At 36.6% G+C, this 17,942-nt stretch overlaps 1 long non-coding RNA gene across 1 annotated transcript in view; it reads right to left on the bottom strand.

Annotated features, from left to right (window-relative positions):
* The window catches only part of LOC128315607 (uncharacterized), a 117,182-nt gene extending 101,197 nt beyond the window's left edge, over positions 1–15,985 (bottom strand). Inside the window, exons 1-2 of the long non-coding RNA XR_008298538.1 lie at positions 15,864–15,985; positions 770–897 (exon numbers count right to left, since the gene is read on the bottom strand). This is a non-coding gene — a long non-coding RNA (uncharacterized LOC128315607). The remainder of the gene's footprint in view (positions 1–769; positions 898–15,863) is intronic.
* Between the last annotated feature and the right edge of the window lie 1,957 nt (positions 15,986–17,942).

Here is a 17,942-nt window from a genome sequence, read left to right as displayed (position 1 = left end):
AGCCGAAGTCGGCCGCTTAACCGACTGAGCCGCCCAGGCGCCCCAGCAACTTCCTTTTTTTAAAGTCACCATTGTTTTTGAAAATTATCAATGTGGATACCTATAGATAGAATTCATCCTCTTACATTGCTGTGTAATTAAAATACCACTAAAATCACCACAATTTATTTTATAATACCCCTACTGATAGACATTTATGTTGTGCCCAATTTGGGATCATTAAAAATATGTCTGAAATAGATCTCAGCATACATGTCTCCTTGTACACATGTGCAGTTCAAGATCTCCTCCAATGTATGTACTTAGAAGTAGCATTGCATGCTATAAGGTATGGACATCTTCAGCTTTGCTCAAGAACAGATTTGTTATTCAAAATAGTTTTGCTGATTACTTTCTCACCAGCAATGTATGATAGTTCTCATTTCCCCACATCCTTGACAATATTTGGTATTATCATACCTGTTTGTTTTGTCAGTAGTATCTCCTTGTTATTTTACATGCATTTTCCTGATTACCAGTGTACCAGTAATAATTTACTGACTCTTATCTCCAAATCCACCCTTTAGTGTCCTGCTCTGTGATACTAAAGACGTACCCTTTAAATATTTGTCCTTTTACATTAGTTAGGTTCTGTCAGTAGAGGTCACTGGGTGGAGTGTTAAGCCATACTGAGAGGGAGGGGCATCTCTTCCTCAATACAGTGTGCTTTTCCTGTTCAGTACAGCAGCTGGCAAATTAACATGCCTGAGACCTGGTAGCATACACTCACCTCAGTGGCCTCCATGGTCTGACTTAGCCTACCCATGCCCTCTGGCAAGCTTCTCAGCCACCTGCCTGGTTGCTCAAATGAATCAGTTCCAAGTCCATGTCTTCTGGTAAGTTTTTTCCCATTGGCACCTTAAGGAGAGAAGGAAGGCAGAGTATTTTCAGTAGTTAATTCCTTTCCCATTTATTCTCCCTCAGCTTAGAGATAATCACTGCTTTCTGCCTTGGCAACTTCTGTATCACTAGAGTTCTTTTTAGTTTCTTTTATAGTTAACCATTCTTTACTAGTTTATTTTTTATGTTAAAATTTCTCTCTTCAAAACTGTTATGATTCATGTTTCCTGAATGGATCCCAATTGGTGAATGGATCCCTAACTGGTGAGGTTGAACATATTTTTGTATGTTTATTAGCCATTCAGCTTTCTGCTCTTAATCATAGGTAGGTAGGGAAGTAGGTAGCGAGAGATACACACACACAAAGAGAAAGAGGTTGAGAAAGACAGAGAGAGAGATGTGCTTCTTTCCTTGGGAGGGGTAGGTATTATTTATGTGTTTTGGATATCAATCCTTTGTCAGATCTATGGTTTGCAAGTATTTTTTCCAAATCTGTGATTTATCTTCACATTCAATGATATCTTTACAAAATTTTTTTTAATGTTTCTTTATTTTTGAGAGAGAGAGAAAGACAGACAGAGCATGAGCAGGGGAGAGGCAGAGAGAGAGGGAGACACAGAATCCAAAGCAGGCTCCAGGCTCTGAGCTGTCAGCAGAGAGCCTGATTCAGGGCTAGAACTCAAGAACTGCGAGATCATGACCTGAGCGGAAGTGTATGGTTAACCTACTGAGTTAGGCGTCCCTCAATGGTATCTTTTAACCTAGAGAAATTCATCAGTATTTTCATTCATGTTTGTGCATTTTGTTTCTTATTTAAGAAACTCTTCATTATGCTGATATCATAAAGGTTGGCTCCTATTTTTCTCATGGAAGTTGTAGAATTTTGCTTTTTTATATCTTTAATATACCTGAGATTTTTGTGTAAATAAAGTACAGGTTGAGAGTATTATTTTCCTTTTTTCCATATAATGATTTTTGTCTCAGCACCATAATTTGAATAGTTATCCTTTTTCCACTAATTTATAGTGCAAACTCATCCTTTAATAAGTTATTACAAAAATGGGCCTAATCTTAGATTTCTAAATTCTGTTCAGTTTGGTCTGTTTATCTAATCTGGTACTAATATCTACTGTTCTAATTATGATGACTTTATAGGTTTTGAAATCTGGTAGGATGAATAAACATTCTTCTATCTCCTCTTCTTCATTTCCTTTAAAATTGTCTTGGCTATTCCTTGCCTTTCACTCCCCCATCCAAATGTAGAATAACTTTTATCGGGTTCCAAGAAAGTACTTCTAAGATTTATTAGAATAATATTGAACTGATTAATTAAATTAGGCAAAATAGAAACAGTTACAATGTTGAGTCTTTCCACACACAATATGTAGTTGTTTTCTCCATTTATTTAGATCTATCTTCAGTAAAGATTTAAAATTATCTCCAAAATAGACCTGGATGACTTTGTTATATTTATTGCTAGATACTGTGAAAGTAATTAAACAAGAAGACCACTATACTGGGGTGATTCTAATGCTTTGGTAGCCTACATAATAACCAAAACCTAAGCCAGAGAGAATGAAACTTAAACTTAACCAAATAAGTCTTTCCCAAATAAGAGCACTGCTTAAGTTACAGCCAATCAAATAATTTCCTTGCTTGGCTTCTGTATCATCTATGTAAAATATAAACTCTCCCCTCACTCCTGTTGGTGGAGCTCTCCTAACCACTTCTGGTTGGGCAATTCCAATCCAAGTATGCTCAAATAAACTTTTGAAAAGGTTAGTGCCTCAGTTTATTTAAAAAATTTTTTTAATTTATGTATTTTGAGAGAGAGGGGGAGAAAGCAAGCAGGGGAGGAGCAGAGGAAGAGGGAAAGAGAGAATCCCAAGCAGGCTCCACACTATCATCACAGAGCCCGAGGCAGGGCTCCATCTCACAAATTGTGAGATCATGACCTGAGCCGAAACCAAGAATCGGCCGCTTAACTGACTGAGCCACCCAGGTGCCCCAACTTCAGTTTATCTTTTAAAATACCATATATGTTTTTTGCTATATTGAATAAGCTTTAAAAATGACATATTCTAATTGTTTATTCCCCACTTAATTTTTCTGTAATGATTTTTGCAATCAGCAAACTTGATCTCATATCTCAGTTTTAATAGTTTGTAGCTGCTCTTAGATTTTCTCTGCAGTTAATCACATCATCTGTGACATTTTGCTTTACATTTTGTTTCACATGGAAGAGTGGAACATTCCTAAAAATTAAAGTATTAATCATCAACATGGAATTCACTTTAAGAAAATATTCATGTTAGTTTAGTGTCTCTAAAAAGACAAGTTTCCTCCAAAAACGAAGTTTAGCAGCATTGAGAGCCCTCGTGTGGAAGCAAGTCAAGTAAATCCTCACTTACATTTTTTTTCTTAAACCAGATCAGTGCAGATATCAGCTGATTTAATCACCCTTGTCAACTTTTAGTTAGGCTGACAATTTCTGAAGCTTAATTTACCTGTGTTTTAAAAGAGTAGCAAGTTTCTATGGCATTAGCTATGTATCCTTAATCAAACTTACAGAAAGAAAATACTTTCTTTTCCCTTATTTATCAGTCTCTATTAATTTACATCTAATGACAAGTAAATAAAGATTTCATAGAAGACCATCTAGACCAAAACAAAAAACAAAAAACACAAACAATAGAAAGGATCAATAAACACATAAAAATTGGCTTCACTAGTAATAAAAAATGGAAATTGAAATATTGTTTTTTCTCATGTAAAATAGTTATAAGTGTTGGTGTTGGTTTGTTTTTTTAAGCAGTAAGGAGACTAAAGAGGATTTTTTATACTGTTTGGGTTTGAGGGAAAGGGAACTCTCAGATTTCCCTTTTGAGGTGTTAGTTGGTGAGCAAGTGAGCAATATTTACAAAAAGTCTTTAATTTATGAATGTCATTTGATTCCCTCTATACCTTTATTTTAAAGAAAGAACCATATCTGTGGTAAACATGGAGATAAAAAGATGTTGGTTGTGGTGTTATATTTATAATGACAAAAATAACATATCTAACAAGAAGCAATTTGTTAAATTGTGATACATTCATATGACAAAATACTGTCTAACCATTTAAAATCATACCATAAAAGACTATTTTATGAACTAGAAATAATTTTCCTAAAATGTCACTAAAGTTTAAAAAATTATTTGCATAATATAATCTTAATTTGAATCAAGCAGTATATCCATAAGAATAAGCTTTATATGTGTATAAATTTAATCTTCACAACAATTCTATGAAAAATGCTATTAGTATCATCATTTTAGAGATGAAGAAGCCAAAAAACATGGAGATTAGTAATTTGCTCAATATTAGTATATGGCAAAGCTGGACACACGCATGTGCACGATCATACACACACACATTTATGTCAGAAAATAACAGATTTCTACCCAGTAAGAGTATGGATCATTTTTGTTCTCCTATTTTGCATGTTTTTTATTCTCTGAATTTCCCCCAAATGAGCTGTTATTAATAAATCTAATAAATGATATAACTATAAAGGTGAATATTAATGTTTATTGTGAGAGCTGAAGAAAACATATGCACTTAATCATACATAATGCAAAGTCATATTAATCTTTCTCATATATATTTTTTGTACCAAGTTCCAGAAACTTAGCCCAGCCTCTGTGCTGATTTATATTTTACTATGAATATTGTTTCTGTGAAAACAAAAACAAAAAACAGTAAACCATTTCAATGCAGTAGCTTTATTCTCACTGTCAGTTACATTTAATGTTGGGGGAGGTGGGTTTCCCACCCCTCACACCCTTGGAAATAACTGATGCCAGGCTATAGCTCTGCCTGCGTTCTCATTACCCTTAGCCAGAAAGCAATAGATTCTGTAAGGAAAAATATCGCCCCATTAAACAAAGTGTCATCATTGAAGAGCAATCAGTCTTCTTTATTTTTCCTGTGAGGTTATCTTAATAACTCACTCATAACAGTTATCTCCCAGGAAACATCTAGTTCATAGAGTACGACTGTTAAACAATATGAGTCTGGTCCAAATAGCCCAGGATGAATGTTTCCAACCATGAAGGGTCTGTATTTATTAAACATCTGTATGGTGCAAAGACCACTGAAAGCTACTGCCTACCATCAGTGAAAAACTAATTTATTCTTGCTTTTTCAGTGCTTTTAACTCCTCCACATGCAACTTGTCACATTAGAAGTGATCTTTGATCACACCAAAGGAAACCAAGTAAACCTAATTGGCAAACCCAAATTTGATTTGTGAGACTGAAAATTTGCAGGAAATAATGCATAACTGGCATTTTAGACAACCATTATTTTAATATCACTGGACTCTAATTCTCTAATGAGGTGAGGGAATCTATTATATTGCCTTTCCTCCAACATGGAATTGGCAGGAGAATTTCTGAAGAGTTACCATGAAATCTTTGCAAAACATAGACAGATACTTGTTGTTATAGAGACTCCACATTCATACACATGCATATGTGCATATCTAATGCAACATTAACTCAAGTGATCAGGGCCCAAAACTACACTGTTGGTCTTACATTTATTGCTTTCTCCTTAATTAGCATTTATTATAATATATATTAGATGTATTGACAGAATTACCATTGAGGTGAAATATCAATGTGTATCATTCAGTGTAGAACAAAAAAAAATGCTTTTGGAAACATTTCCCCAAACTTGGTACTTCAGAAACCTTGAGCATGGGGCTCAGTGCACAAAGTTTGAAATAATTCATACTGGAGACCAGCACTTCTAAACTCACTGTACTTTATTTTTTCAGTCCAAGACTAGTTTTTCATTGATAAACCATTTTTCAAGAAAAGATTGAAGGTCATGCAAAGGAAAATAAATATCTAGTTGTTTACCAATCACCTGATTTAGGGTGGCTATTTATATTTTCCAAAGGAAAGTTTCATTTCCCTTTCTTACAGATGTTAGGATTAAGATTTGCTTTAGTTATCACAGTATAGTCATCATCTATTGTTGTGTAACTAATCACCCCAAAATATAGTGGCTTAAAACAACAAAATGTTATTATCTCACAGTTTCTGTAGATCAGGAAAACAGATGTAGTTTAGTTGTGTCTCCTACCTCAGGGTCTCTCACAGGCTGCAAAATCAGGGTGCTGGCTCACTAAAGGCAAGAATCCACTTCCACGCTTATTTTTATGGTTGATTGTAGGAATTAATTCATGTGAGTTGTTGGACTGTGGGCCTTCCTAGCTAGCTGTTGGCCAGAGGCCACCCTTGGTTTTGTTCCACATGAGCCTCTTCCACATGATAGCTTACTGCATCAAAGTGAGAAAGCCAAGAATGCAAGAGAGAATCTTCTAGCCAAGGAGAACACCCTACCAAGGTGAGAGTCAGAGTCTTAACTCAATTGTGGGAGTGACATCCCATCACTTTTAATACACTGTCTTAGAAACAAGTTACCGGGTCCAGCACAGACTTGAGAAGAGGGGATTACACAAAGGCATGAATACTATCTTAGAAGTCAATCCCGCACATGCAATTATTAATTGTGAGTTAAAACAGGCTCAGACTGAGAAGTATTACAAACCAAATCCTTATTTATTTTATGTCTATATTTAAAGTAATTTTCATCTGAAGTTAACGATTCCAAGATATCAAACACACACACACACACATACACACACACACACACACACACACACACACACACACACACACACAGAGACAGGAGAAAGAGAAAGAGATTAGCTTGGAATTTAGAGTTCCAAGATAAAATCACAATAAAGCATAGAATTTCTTAAAAATATCTTTAAGTGATGCTTAGAAAGAGAAAAAAGCCACCTGACTTTGATAACTGCTTCCCTCTGCCCAACTAGGCAGCTTCATCAAATGGCTCAGGGGGCATAGTCACACTGGGATTCATCTCCACCGCTGCTGGATCATTACTGCTTCCCCAATTCTGTGCTTTGATTTAAGAGGATAGGGGACAACTCCATGAAAGGGGTGAGGTGTGAGAGAGTGTGTGGGTTAGTCTTTTTGCAGCCAATCCTGGAGAGCTTTTGTCTTTTCTCCCTGTGGGAGGAACAGGCTCCTTGTTTATTTGTTTTTCAGTCTGTTGCTTATAGTCAAAATCTGATAACCTTCCTTTCACAGATATGGATCCAAATATTCTCAATCAAGAGTGTGGGGTTGATTTGGTTTTGTTTTGGAAATCCAAAGCACATTAAAGAGGTTTGTTTTTTTGATAATTGTGTCTGCTTTGAATTCAAAAAAATCCATTTTGGACTTTAAATTACTTTTTTTGTTCTGGTATCTATGGGCCCTTACTTGTAGCAAAGGTCACTCAATAGGCAAGGACATAAGAAAAAAATAGGGTCAGAGAATTTTTTAGTTATTAGTTCAAAATAATAATTTAATACATAGATCTAGGTTTGAGATATAAGATCATTTTTTAACTCCCCAAATGATTCCAAATCACAGTCATATTTGAGACCCCTGATTTTCAGCATCTATTTTATGGCTATTTTAGTGAGTAGCCATTTGAGTTCAAATAAGTGCCACTTACTAAGTAACACTGGGCAGGTCATTGCTTTAAATCTTAGTTTTCTCATCTATAAGATGAGAATATTTTATGTAAGTTCTATGTTTATTATTAGGAATGAATAAAATAATAAATATAAAAATCTTACCTCAGTCACTGGAACATTGTAAACAGATAGTAAAGATGGAGTTTGCAAATAATTATAACCATATATTAGAACATAATAGGGCAACTGGGTGGCTCAGTTGCACTTCTGGCTTCTGCTCAGGTCATTATCTCATGGCTCGTGAGGTCCAGCCCTGCATTGGGCTCTATGCTGACAGCTCAGAGCCTGGAAACCTGCTTAGGATTCTGTCTCCTTCTCTCTCTGCCCCTCTCTCACTCATGATCTGTCTCTCTCTCAAATAAATAAACATTAAAAAAAAGAGAACATAATATAAATTAATTATTTGTCACTGGTGATTCTACTTAAGGTACATAATATATCCCTGACAATCCTCCAGGATTATTTTGAGCATATATTCTTGGATTATTTGAGGTCTATGTTACAGGCCTATTGAAATTATTTAAGTACAGTTGACCTTTAAACAATGTAAAGTTTAGGAGCACCAACCTCCCTACACAGATAAAAATCTGCATATGAATTTTGATTCTACAAAATCTTAACTATTAATAGCCTACTGTTGACCAAAAGCATTACCAACAACATAAATTGTCAATTAACACATATTTTGTATATTATCTATATTATATACTCTATTCTTACAGTGAAGTAATCTAGAGAAAAGAGAAAAACATTATTAAGAAAATCATAAAAGAAAGAAAATATATTTACAGTACTACACTGTATTTATTGAAAGAAATCCACATAGAAGTATGCCAACACTGTTCAAAACCATATTGTTCAAGGACCAGCTGTACTACATAAATAAAAAACATATTTTTCTTTTATTCATTCATCCATTTAAGCACTGTTCTGGGCACTGGGGATACAGCAGTGAGCAAGACATACAAGGCCCCTGACCCTAGAGAGTTTGTACTCTGGAGAGACAGAAAATAAACAAAAAAGCATTTATAATGTGATGCCAGTTAGTGGTTATTTTTATGAAAAAGTAAAGCTGGGAGGAGAGTAAGACAACTGTAAATTTGAGGGGTGGAGTATTTAGTGTACTTAAATGAGGAAGAAAGTTCTCTCAGTAAAGGTAATAGTTGAGCAGATATCTAAGGAAATAAGAGAGTAAGTGATGGAAAATTCTGGGGGGAAAAAAGTATCCCAAATAATGGCACACAGGAGAAACAGCCCTGAGGAACACTGTGAACATATTCAAAGAGCAACAGGGAGACAATGTAGGCTACAGTTACACCAAGCAAAAGCAGAAGATGGTGAATGGCGAGGCCAGAGAGTGAGCAGGGACCAGGAATCTTACAAGATAGGTACTTGGGTCTTGTTTCTTTCACTTATCACAATGTTTTCAAGGTTCATCCATATTGCAACATAAATCAGAATTCTGATGTACATTTTTAAAAAGCCCATTCTTGTTACTATGGTATAAACCCATAATAAGGGTGCAAAGGGGGAAACAGAACAAAGAGAGAGAATGCTGTACCCTGATGAGAGATAATAGAGACTTCATCTGAGATGATAGCTGAGAAGGGACCAGATTCATGATTAATCTATCTAGATTGATCTAGAAAGATTTACCTATGTGTTTGTATATATATAGAGATATGTATTTCTACTATGTGTAAATGTGGGTGTGTGACTTGAATAGCCAATCATGGTACATCTGGGCCAGGCTGTTGGCAAAGCTAGGATTGATTTTCAGTGATATTCTACTTCGGCTGCTGTCCCAGCTTCCAGCTCTCAAACTTCACATACCTTCAAGCATCGGCCAGAGTCCATGAAACAAGTTGTAATGATAATTTTAAAATGCTGTCAGTGAGAGCGTTTACCTTGGGAAAATGTGGAACCTCCCTAGATGACTGACAGTACTCAATTGGATGTTTAATTCAGGTTTGTTTAAAACATCAGTCTCAGGAGGAGCCAAGATGGCAGAATAGCATGGAAGTTTTTTTGTGTCTCATGTCCATGAAATACAGCCAGATCAACACTAAACCATCCTGCACACCTAGAAAACTGATCTGAGGATTAACACAACAATCTGCACAATCTGAACCACAGAACTCAGCAGGTACACGGCATGGAGAGGTGAACTGGGGGAGAGAGAAGCCGCAGAGGGCAGGGAGCTGTTTTTGCTTGTGGAGAGAGAATGGAGATAGAGGGGTTAGGGTGAGAATACAGGAAAAGCAGCTGGAGAAAAAGTGGAAAAGTGGAAACAGCCACAGGGACTGAACTAAAAAGGGAGAAAGGAGAGGGTTTAAATTCCATTAAGACTCTATAAACAGGGGGAGTTCAGAGCCTGAAACTCTGCAGCTTAATACCTGGTGGTGCTCTGGTGAGAAGGGCGAATCCCCAGGAGCTGAATGAAGTCCAAGGGTCTTCAGGCCACAAGGGAGAGGCAGTTCCCCTGCTGGGAGGACATCTGGTAGAGGCAGTGTGACCCACCCCCCACAGGCAAAAGCCCCAGGGGACCCAGGAGAACAACCACATTTGCTGCTGCTGCTGGAAAAATTTCCTTGGGGGTGGAGCCTGGTGCCAGATGTGTGTTGTGATTTTCCATAATCCCTGAAACACTGCTATTTTCTCTGGGGTGGACTGGTGAGTTCAAGTTTCACATGAATTTCTCTGGGGCAGACTGGCACCCAGCCACAGTCTCTGGGCATCAGCAGCAGCACAGTCTTGCGAGCATTCCTGGGTATGGCTCGCAATCAGCCATTGCTCAGTGAGACCCTCCCGCTGAGGGGCAGAACAGGTCAAAGCTGCAGTCCCTCAGAAATAAGGGGTCAGGAAACACAGCCGCATCTGAGATAGAAATCAGGAAGGATGTGCTGCCTGGGACTTGGTCACAGACAGTATAAAAGCCGGGAGTGGATGGAAGCCAAAGACAAAGGACAGGTGCACGATTGCTAATAGGGAAGAACAGAGTTCTGATACTAGAGACTAGGTAGCTGGTATATGCCATTTTCACCCCTCCCACGCATGCACATACACACCTACAAGCGCCACAACAATCCACCCCAGTGAGCTAAGCAGCTCCATCTAGTGGAGATTGGAACGGTTACACTAAGCCCCTCCAGCTGGGCCAGACTCACTCTTCAGATCACAAATGTCCCTGCCTGCTTAGATTACGTACTATAGAGCAATTCATAGTTTGACTCCTAGGGGAAAATGAAATAATTTTAATCGTATTTCAGTCTGTTCACTGGTAAATCTATTCAATTTTCAGTTTTTTTTTCTATTTTTTGTTTCTTTTCTTTTTCTTGAATAAAGAAAAAAACATTTTTATTTTCAATTTTTATTAAAAATATTTCTCTTTAATTTTTTCTGCTGTATTGTTTACTTTTGTGTAATTTTTTTCAAATTCTATTTTACTTCCATCATTTCATCTTATTCTATTTCAGTGTATTCATTTTTTCAAATTTTCAAATGATTACTTTTTTTCTTTCTTTCCCTTTTTTCTCTAATCAAGTCACTTTCAACACCCACCAAAACACACCTAGGATCTAGCATCATTTATATGATTTGTGTGTGTGTGTATGTGTTGTTTTTAATTTCTTAATTTTAATTTTTTAATTTTAATATTTTTAATTTTATTTTTTTACCTCATTAATTCATTTTCTCCCTTCAAAATGATGAAACAAAGGAATTCACCCCAAAAGAAAGAGCAAGAAGAAACGACAGTCAGGGTCTTAACCAACACAGATACAGGCAAAATGTCTGAACAAGAATTTAGAATCATGATAATAAGAATACTAGCTGGAGTCAAAGATAGATTAGAATCCCTTTCTGCCAAGATAAAAGAAGTAAAAAATAGCCAGAATGAAATTTAAAATGCTATAACTAAGCTGCAATCACGGATGGATGCAGCAGCGGCAAGGATGGATGAGGCAGAACAGAGAATCAGCAATATAGAAGACAAACTTATAGAGAAAAATCAAACAGAAAAAAAGAGCAAGACTAAGGCAAAAGAGCATGATTTAAGAATTAGAGAAATCAGTGACTCGTTAAAAAGGAGCAACATCAGAATCATAGAGGTCCCAGAAGAGGAAGAGAGAGAAAAAGGGGTAGAAGTGTTATGTGAGCAACTCATAACAGAAAACTTTCCTAACCTAGGGAAAGACACAGACATCAAACTCCAGGAAGCACAGAGGACTCCCACCAGATTCAATAAAAACCAACAATCAACAAGGCATATCATAGTCAGATTCACAAAATACTCAGGCAAGGAAAGAATCATGAAAGTGGCAAGGGGAAAAAAGTCCTTATCCTACAAGGGAAGACAAATCAGGTTTGCAGCAGACCTATCCACAGAAACTTGGCAGCCAGAAGGAGTGGCAGTAATATTCTATGTACTGAACCAGAAAAATATGCAGTCAAGAATTTTTCATCCAGCAAGGCTGTGATTCAAAATAGAAGGAGAGATTAAAATTTTCCCAAACAAAAATTAAAGGATTTCATGACCACTAAACCAGCCCTGCAAGAAATTTTAAGGGGGACTCTGTGAGGGGAGAAAAGATGAAAAAATACATACATACATACATACATACATACCAAAAGCAACAAAGACTAGAAAGGACCAGAGAACACACCAGAAACTCCAACTCTATAAGAAACATAATGACAATAAATTCATATCTTTAAGTACTCACTCTAAATGTCAATGCACTCAATGCTCCAATCAAAAGACATAAGGTAACAGAATGGATAAGAAAACAAGATCCATCTATATGCTGTTTACAAGACACCTTCATATTGAAAGTGAGGGGATGGAAAACGATCTATCATGCTAATGGTCAACAAAAGAAAGCTGGAATAGCCATACTCATATCAGACAATCTAGACTTTAAAATAAAGACTGTAACAAGAGATGAAGAAGGGCATTATATCATAATTAAGGAGTCTATCCACCAACAAGATGTAACAATTATAAACATTTATGCTCCAAATGTGAGAGCACCCAAATATATGTCAATTAATCAAAAACATGAATAAACTCATTGATAATAATACTGTAATAATAGGGGACTTCAACACCCACTTACAACAATGGACAGATCATCTAATCAGAAAATCAATGAGGAAAAAATGGTTTTGTATGACACACTGGACCAGATGGACTTAACTGATATATTCAGAACATTTCATCCTAAAGCAGAGGAATATACATTCTTCTCCAGTGCACATGGAACCTTCTCCAGAATAGACCACATACTGGGACACATCAGCCCTCAACAAGTACAAAAAGATCGAGATCATACTGTGAATATTTTCAGATCATGCTATGTAACTTGAAATCAACCACAAGAAAAAATTTGGAAAGATAACAAATACTTGGAGACTGAAGAACATCCTATTAAAGAATGAATGGGCTAACCAAGAAGTTAAAGAGGAAATTAAAAAGTATATGGAAGCCAATAAAAATGATAACACCACAACCCAAAATCTCTGGGATGTAGCAAAGGCAGTCATAAGAGGAAAGTGTATAGCAATCCAGGCCTTCCTGAAGAAGGAAGAAAGGTCTCAGATACACAACCTAACCTTACACTTTAAAGAGCTGGAAAAAGAACAGCAAATAAAACCCCAAAACATCAGAAGACAGGAAATAATAAAGATTAGAGCAGAAACTAATGCTATCGAAACCAAAAATACAGATCAATGCAACCAGAAGCTGGTTCTTTGAAAGAATTAACAAAATGAATAAACCATTAGCCAGTTTGATCAAAAAGAAAAAGGAAAGGACCCAAATAAATGAAATCAAGAATGATAGAGGAGAGGTCACAACCAACACAGCAGAAATAAAAACAGTAATAAGAGAATACTATCAGCAATTATACACCAATAAAATGGGCAATCTGGAAGAAACAGACAAATTCCTAGAAACAGAAAGAAATAGAAAACTTGAACAGACCTATAACCAGTACAGAAATCGAATGAAATCATCCAGGAGGAGATCAAACTTTCACCCTTCGCAGATGACATGATATTTTGTATGGAAAACCCAAAAGATTCCACCAAAATACTGCTAGAACTGATCCATGAATTCAGCAAAGTTGCAGCATATAAAATCAGTGCACAGAAATTGGTTGTGTTCCTATGCACCAACAATGAAGAAACATAAAGAGAAATCAAGAAAGTGATCCCATTTACAATTACACCAAAAACATAAAATACCTAGGAATAAATCTAACCAAAGAGGTGAAAAATCTATAGACTGAAAACTATAGAAAGCTTTTGAAAGAAATTGAAAAAGACACAAAAAAATGGAAAAATATTCCTTGCTCCTGGATAGGAAGAACAAATATTGCTAAAATGTTGACACTACCCAAAGCAATCTACATATTCAATGCAATCCCTATAAATATAACACCAGCATTCTTCACAGAGCTAGAACAAATAAACCTATAATTGGAAAACAGGAGCCAGAAAAGACCCTGAATAGCCAAAATGATCTTGAAAAAGAAAACCAAAGCAGGAGCTATCACAATCCTAGACTTCAAGCTGAACTACAAAGCTGTAATCACCAAGACAGTATGGTACTTAGCACAAAAACAGACACTGAGATCAATGGAACAGAATAGAGAACCCAGAAATGGACCCACAAACATATGGCCAACTAGTCTTTGACAAAGCAGGAAAGAGTATCCAATGGAATAAAGACAGTCTCTTCAGCAAGTGGTGCTGGGAAAACCAGACAGAAATATGCAGAAGAATGAACCTGGACCACTTTCTTACACCATACACAAAAATAAATTCAAAATTGACGAAAGACCTAAATGTAAGACAGGAAGCCATCAAACTCCTTGAGGAGAAAGCAGGCAAAACTTCTTTGATCTTGGCTGCAGCAACTTCTTACTCAACACGTCTCCAGAGGCAAGGGAAACAAAAGCAAAAATGAACTATTGGGACCTCATCAAAATAAAAATCTTCTGCAGCGCAAAGGAAACAATTGGCAAAACTAAAAGGCAACCTACAGAATAGGAGAAGATATTTGCAAAGGACATATCAAATAAAGGGTTAGTATCTAAAATCTATAAAGAACTTCTCAAACTCAACACCCAAAAAAATAAATAATCCAGTGAAGAAATGGGAAAAAGACATGAATAGACACTTCTCCAAAGAAGACATCCAGATGGCCAACCAACACATGAAAAAATGCACAACATCATTCATCATCAGGGAAATAAAAATCAAAACCACAATGAGATACCATTTCACACCTATCAGAATGGCTAACATTAACAACTCAGGAAACAACAGATGTTGGTAAGGATGGGGAGAAAGAGGATCTCTTTTGTACTGCTGGTGGGAATGCATGCTGGTGCAACCACTCTAGACAATAGTGTGGAGGTTCCTCAAAAAATTAAAAATAGAACTACCCTATGACCCAGCAATTACACTACTATGTATTTATCCAAGGGATATAGGTATGCTGTTTCAAAGGGGCACATGCATCCCAATGTTTATAGCAGCACTATCAACAATAGCCAAAGTATGGAAAGAGCCCAAATGTCCATTGACAGATGAATGGATAAAGAAGAAGATGTATATATATACAATGGAGTATTACTCAGCAATCAAAAAGAATGAAATCTTGCCATTTGCAACTATATGGGTGGAAATAGAGGGTATTATGCTAAGTGAAATTAGAGAAAGACAAGTATCATATGACTTAACTCATGAGGACTTTAAGACATATAACAGATGAACATAAGGGAAGGGAAGCAAAAAATAATATAAAAACAGGGAGGGGGACAAAACATAAGAGGCTCTTAAATATGGAGAACAAACAGAGGGTTACTAGATGGATTATGGGAGGGGGGATGGGCTAAATGGGTAAAGGGCATTAGGAAATCTACTCCTGAAATCATTGTTGCACTATTTGCTAACTAAGTTGGATATAAATTAAAAAATCAAAATAAATTTTTTTAATTGTGGAAAACAAAAACAAAACAACAAAACAAAACATCAGTCTCATCTCTTTATTTAGACAGAATTTATGGCACAAACACTTCTCTGCTCACCTCTCAATGAGTATTTCTTGATTACCAAAGTTAAAAATTGTGAGACACGGGGCACCTGGGTGGCTCAGTCGGTTGAGCGTCCGACTTGGGCTCAGGTCATGATCTCACGGTTCATGAGTTTGAGCCCTGCGTTGGGCTGTGTGTGGACAGCTCAGAGCCTGGAGCCCACTTCGGATTCTGTGTCTCCCTCTCTTTCTCTGCCCCTCCCCAGCTTTCACTCTGTCTCTCCCTCTCTCAAAAATAAATAAACATTTAAAAAAATTATAAGACATGGTATAGTTCTTTACCTTTAATCTAGCTTGGGGTCTAAGATATACACACATAAAGTAATGAGAAAATAATATAAATTTAAAACTAAATCTGGAACATAGAATTATAAGTCAGCAGATTCTCTATTAAAATGTTAAAATACCAGTGTGTTACAATCAGTTGTTAATGTCATTTAAAGCTATCTCCATTGTGACATATTGTATTTTCCAAAGATGCCTGTAACAATACCTCCTATCTCACATCCTGTTCTAGAATGTTGCCACACACTAACAAGAAATAGCATTTATGTTCCTTACTCTTAAACCTGGGTAAGTTTTTGAGACTGCCTAACCAACAGACTAGGGAAGATCAATATTAAGTGACTTCTGAGGCAAGGGCATAAAAATGTCATGTGCTTTTTGCCTTGTTTTCTTGGGATACTTGTTTTTGGAAACCAGTTATCACCTGTGTGAAAGCCCAGGCAGCTCAGGGAGAGGCTCACATGGAAAGGACTAACACCTTTGTCTCCATGCTCTGGCTGAGCTAGCAGCCAGCATCAATTTGCCAGCCATGTGTGGAAGCCATCTAGGAAGCAGACCTTCCAGACCCCCATTGAATCACCCTCTCCTGTCACCAAGTGAGCTCATTCCACTAAGCCATGCCCAAATTGCAGATATGTGAGCAAAATTAAATCATTGTTTTAAGCCATTAAATTTTGGCTGGCTTGTTTCTCAGCAATAGATAAATTAAATACCTCCTAACACCAAACCTCACTTTCACTGGTATTCAGCTAGGCTTTCTTAAACAGGAAGAAAGGGATGGGGTTACAGTAAAACTCTGGAAAATGAACATATGCCACTATCTGTTTTAATTAAGCCCAACTGCACAAAGAGAAATTATTACCAGTGTGTCAGTAGCTACTCAATGCATTTAAATAATTTTATAAAGACTATGCAACAAAATGAGTCTGTAGATCCAGAAAACACTCCTATATAGTTTTGCCAAGATCTGTACATGCCCAGTGGGCATAGGTCTTGAATGTTAACAACATCCATCTTGGTGAACACATGGAATAGATTTTTTTATGCTATAAGTTTAAAGTAGGGGAAAATGAATCAGAGTTGGGGTCGTCGGGAGGACATCCTCAAGGATGTGAAACTTGGACTGCATGTTGAAGGAAGGGTTGTTTCATTTGAAGAGTCGAGGTGGAGTATACCAAGTGTGGGAAATACTATGTACACACAGATGCCACATAGTGGGATACAGGTTCAAGGTCTTTTCTAGACCAACTCGTCTAGAAGAGAGAAGAAACCTTAAGAGGGAGTAAATGAAGAGAGGAAGCCAGATTGCTTACAAAAGCTAAAATGTAAAATCCTTTAACGCAGGTTTTAGATCTGAATGGCAGTTTTAGTAATTACTGTCAATTTGCCTGTTGTATTTATATGCATTAATTAGGAATCCAAATAAATCTCTTTATTCATGGGTTTTCCTTCTTTGCCTCCGAGATGTACAAAGGCACACTTTTTCTTAAAAAGAAGTTAACTATTTTTCTCAAACAACCCCTCAAAATTTAAAAAGCATATATTATTAGTTTTATGTCTCTAAAGTGAATTCAATATTTCTGTAATAGGAAGAGTCTAATGGTTTAAATTGAGTTCTCAGTCATCTCGGTCTTTCCTGTTAATCCTAATAACTTAATTAAGAAGTATTGACAGCCATATGGATCAGCTGCTAGGCAGTTTCAAAACTGCAGGAGGGTAGCCCCAGTTTTGGTCACACCCAGCTGACTTCCTTCCCCCCACCCCAATTCAGAATCCTATACCAAGTGTCCAGTTAGACCTTCCCATGCTTTAGCATTTACACATTCATTCATTTTTGCACTAATATGTTATAGGCACTCTTCCAGTTAGTAATGTCTGTGATGAAGTCTCTGAAACAATGATTTGTTAGTCCCTGGGAACAGATATCAATTTTCAAGGTCCTCGAGGTAATGTGATAAGTAGTTCCCCTCTTGCTGTTCAAATTCTGAACCCAATAAGATCAATATATTATAGATCAAAATATTACCCAAATATATCTCAATTGAATGAAGTAGTTGATGTCTGTAGACCATGAAT

Source organism: Acinonyx jubatus, chromosome B2, assembly GCF_027475565.1.
Source record: "Acinonyx jubatus isolate Ajub_Pintada_27869175 chromosome B2, VMU_Ajub_asm_v1.0, whole genome shotgun sequence".
Lineage (NCBI taxonomy): Eukaryota > Metazoa > Chordata > Mammalia > Carnivora > Felidae > Acinonyx > Acinonyx jubatus.
Note: the sequence above shows the minus strand (reverse complement) of the source record. Positions and strands in the feature narration are given on the sequence as shown.